At 40.2% G+C, this 4901-nt stretch overlaps 1 non-coding gene across 1 annotated transcript; it reads left to right on the top strand.

Moving 5' to 3' along the window:
• The first annotated feature begins 4415 nt into the window (after nucleotides 1-4415).
• Nucleotides 4416-4488, top strand: trnak-uuu (transfer RNA lysine (anticodon UUU)). The gene has a single exon. It is a non-coding gene; the product is annotated as a tRNA-Lys (tRNA).
• The last annotated feature ends 413 nt before the right edge of the window (nucleotides 4489-4901 follow it).

Raw genomic sequence — 4901 nt, 5'->3', positions numbered from 1 at the left:
TGCACTTCCCCTCTAAAAAAGCAGAGTTGGCTTCAGTCAGCAATGGATTTGAAATTGTGAGTGACTTTTGCAATGCAGTGAAGAGGAGGGTCAGCTAAAAAATCCAGACATCAGAGAATGAAGACTGACATGATGCAATAAAATACAATCTGATGAAGAAATCCACTCAATTTTTAAAGTTTTTCTGATGCCATGTGGTCGTTTCACAGAAGCTCTGGGTTCACAGACACATGACTGTGTGTTTTCATACTATTATTAACGAAGCGGCATCTTAGAAACATGAGATTGTTCAAAAGTTTAAGCTTGTGAATTAACATGTTCTATGTGTCTCATGTCTTTTCTTATAACATTTCTACAATTATTTCATTAAGGATTAAACAGACTACATATATAACGTGTGGATTTTGGTTGTTTTAGACAATCATTTCCAGTTGCTGGTTAGACAAGAAGAAAGCATGAGCATCAGTCTTCTCATCTAACTTAGTGTGATACCAGCCAATGTACACCCACTGATCATTATAGGCCCAAATACTTGACTGTTGAAGTAACAAGCTTTAACTGATCCAAGGACAGCTGGAAACATGCAATCAATTCAGAAAGATTAGAATGCATTATAATAACAATTTAAAACAACCAGATGAAGAACCGCCTATTTTGGACAAAGTCTTTTTATTTGATTGTAGTCCATCCATCCATATTCTTGTAGATGAGGTGTTCACAATCACCACAGGTCTCATCGCTCACCGCAGGGCCACCCGTAAGAAAGGCAAAGGTTCAACCATGCACTCTTACACTCAAAGACAATTTGTTGTAGCCAATTCAACTAAACTGTATGTTTTGGAGGGGTGAGAGGAAGCCGAAGAACCTGGAGAGAAACCACACAGACTCAGGGAGAACATATAAACTTCTACAGAGAGGAATCACACCCGTGGCCTTCTTGCTGTGAGGTAGCAGTGTTAACCACTGTGTCACCGTGTCACCTAATTTTTTCTGATAAAAATCTAAAAAATAAAGGTAAATAATAATAATAATAATAATAATAATAATAATAATAATAATAATAATAATAATAATAATAATAATAATAATAATACAGGACTAAACAGAGTGAAAAACTTCACTAACTGAACAAAATCAGACAGGGTGATACTGACCCACACTTGAGCTTATATAGCTCTGTCATGCCCTGCCTGCAGAGGGCTGTGTCCCTCTTTTAAATGCCAGCTCTCCCATCAACAATGGTATAATAAGCTAATCTCTCAATATTTAGGCCTTTTTTTTTTGCTACACAGACATGGAAGCATGAACTGAAGAAGTGGTTTTGTGTAGCAGTATGCAACATTCACCATCATACAGCAAGCTTTCTTAGAATCAGCAAAGTTAACTATGGCACTATCATTTTTCCCAAACACTGTTTTCCTTTACCACTGAGTGAGTTACAGAAACAATCTAAGCCAAGGAAATCCATCAAAATAATAGATTCATGTATCAATTGTTCGCCATAGTCACTTATTAGTCTGAAACTCACAATTGGTTGTTTTTCATTATCAGGCGTTATAAAATCCTGTTACTAGCCACACATTTCCTGACAAGATGACATGCATCTGACATGCAGACAGGCAAGATGACTGACACCAGTTTCAAATGGTCTGGCAACTGAGGCCTGCATGCACCTGGAAATATTAGAATCTCTGAGGTGTTGAGGCAACAACCGCTGATATTTCAGCTGAGGTTGGAGAAAAAGGCCATGAACAGGAACAAAAGACATTTTCAACGGCTACCTTGTCAGAGACATCCCATCAACACATTCTCTGTCAGCAGTTCCTTAGAGTTTCATTCACAAGGAGAAACAAAAGGTGAAAACTTGTTCGCCAATGGTGAAGGTTCATTTCATGGGTCTGTGTCCAGTAATCCTTTAAATTCACACCTGTGTGCGTTTGTTTGAGTATGATCCAAAGGCTCAGTGTGTGATTGTGATAAGACACAACTTTAAGAGACCAGAGCTATGTGACAAATAACATTACTGTAAGAGAACTAACTGTGTTCTGCCACCACAACTTTGAGACCACACATGTTGCAGTTACTTTTCCTCATAACTTGCAGCGCCACCAGTTCCTTAAACATCAGTGGACTAGAGTGAATACATAATGTAGTTTGATGTACCCTCTGGTCACATGCATATGCATCATTCCTTATCTAAAATATGAACGGATTAGTTTTACTGAAAAGTTCATACACTTACAGTATTTGTTGCGTTTGATTTTAGGAGTGTGGAGTACAATAGAGAAAACAGATATGACATGATTAATGTTGAATTATTATATCCTCTTTCCTGTAAGAGACAAACGAGTGTACAGGCTCAAAGGAAGTGTATATGTCAAATATTGTGTTTTTGTGTCTGGCATGCAGTTAAACAATTATGAGACATTACAACACAACTCTAGAGTAATTAATTAGATATCAGGTAGTTTTTATTATTTCATGATGGTTGGCAGCAAATAAAAATAAATCTTTTACAAAGAAACAATAAGAAAAGTGTGCAGGGAAATCTTTATCCTAAAAACCAATAAACTAAGGAAGTGCTGAAAATATGAGTGGGACAAACTAACAGGGGTGCCACAGGAGTACGGTAAAAAATTATAGACATGTTTATTTTTTTGCCAAGTTTGAATGAATTGTTGCTATTGACTTATTGTGGCAACAAGTCGGATTTCAGAGATTTATAGCTTTATAATTTTTATAACTTTATAATTTTTGCATCTCTCTCTTTCTCACTCTCCCAAAATACGTGGCCTTTATATAAATTAATAATGCATTATATTAAATTGCTTTTCACAATATTGACCACATTCTTTTTGCTGTGGTTAATTTTCTAAGCTTAAAAACAGGAATCAATTTTCGACCCTTCATATTATTTAAATACATCAACTACACTAAGTACATCTCTGTCTCCTGCACACATGATAAACTAGCCCACAGGTAGAGACAAGCATTCCCACAGGGAGGTGGGCATGCTGGTCACATGGTGAGAGGACAACAACCTCATCCTCAAAACAGACAAAACAAAAGAGATGATACTGGACATAAGGAAGGAAAGGAGTTTTTCATTGTACAGTGGAACCTGTTTCTTTACTGTGGATATGACAATAAACACTTTGAATCTTGAATCTAGTCACACCAAAAGGGAAGGGGTTAAAGAATGGAAGCACTTAATAACCTTTGCCCATTTTCAACCTATTACTGGGCAGCAGTTTCGAAGGGAAGCCAATACATCTATCTCCCCAGCCACTTCCACCAACTTCTCTGGGGGATCCCAAGGAGCTCCCAAGCCAGTCAAGAGAACAAGAAGAATAAGTAACTTACTTAATTATTCCTCATGGAGACGTAAAAGAATTAGGCCTTTTTATATACTGTAATAATACTGGTGGAGTGCTGAAGGTGACTAACAGACCAAACCAAACTACTCTCTAAGTCTATGAATGCAGAGATTGGATGGCAAAGACCTGTCCACCCCATACTCCCAAAGCACCCCCCAAAGGATGGCTCTGGGTACATGGTCATAAGGTTTCTCTAGGTCCACTTAGCACACGTGGACGGTTGGGCAAACTCCCAAGCTACCTCCAGCCCACTTCTGAGAGAACTGATCCAGTATTCCACAACCAGGACCATACCATATTGTTCCTCCTGTATCTGATATTCAACAAGCATCTGCCTCTCCTCTCCAGTAACTGAGAGTGGACTTCTCTGGGGATGCTGAGCAGTGTGATCCCCCTACAGTTGGAACACACTCTCTAGTCCCCCTTCTTAAAAAAGGGGAACCACCACTCTAGTCTTTCACTGCAGATGGACTGTACACATCATCCAAGCAATGTTGCAGATACGTGTCAGCCATGACAGTCCTACAACATCCAGAGCCTTGAGATACTCAGGCAGGTTGTGCCACTATGGACCTGTATAACAGTTGCAGCAGTTTCAACCCCATTGATGAGCGGACCTACCTCAAAATCATCTGGCTTTGTGTCCTCACTGTAATGTATGCCAGTGGGATAGAGGAGATCCTTGTAGAATACCTTCCATTTTCCCCCTCCTAAGACACTGAATGTTTTGCTAGAATATCTTTGGGACCAAACCTTTTCCACGACAGAATTTTTGCCTTCTTGATTCGCGTCAGCTGCCTCTAGACTCCCAACGACATCCTGTTGAACTCCTTCTTCAGTCTACTTTCAGTCATCTCTGCTGTCCACCAGCAGGTTCAGGGAATACCATCATGACCAACACCAGGAGTCTTGCGACCACAGCTCTATGCCACTGTCACTCTCCTTTCCCCAAAATGTTTCCAAGGCTTTGCTGAAGGTGGGAGTTGGAGACCGACTTGACTGGGTTTTCAGAGATGTTCCCAGCAGACTTTCACTAGAGCCCGGATAGCTCAGTTGGTAGAGCATCAGACTTTTAATCTGAGGGTCCAGGGTTCAAGTCCCTGTTCGGGCGTTAATTTTGTCGTGAAAGGCGACATGACGATAGTTGGTGTGAGAGAAGAGGATATAGGACACAGGATTAGATGGAGGCAATTGATTCGCTGTGGCGACCCCTGAAGGGAAAAGCCAAAGGGAACAAAGAAGAAGTTCCCAGTAGACCTTCACTATCCATTTGGGCCTCCAAGGTCTGTCCGGCATTTTCCCCATCACCTGATTCAACTCTCCATCAGGTGGTGATGACAGGTCAGTTCCTCTTTGTACCCAAGTTTTCAGAACATATGGCCATAATCAGTTGATACTACTACAGAAGTTGATCATTGACCAATGATATAGGGTGTTCTGGTACCAAGTGTACTTGTGGACACTCTTGTGCTTGAACATGGTGTTAGTTATGGACCAACTGTGACTAGCAAAGAATTCCAACAA

The sequence above is a fragment of the Antennarius striatus genome, chromosome 5 (genome assembly GCF_040054535.1).
Source record: "Antennarius striatus isolate MH-2024 chromosome 5, ASM4005453v1, whole genome shotgun sequence".
Classification (NCBI taxonomy): domain Eukaryota; kingdom Metazoa; phylum Chordata; class Actinopteri; order Lophiiformes; family Antennariidae; genus Antennarius; species Antennarius striatus.
Note: the sequence above shows the minus strand (reverse complement) of the source record. Positions and strands in the feature narration are given on the sequence as shown.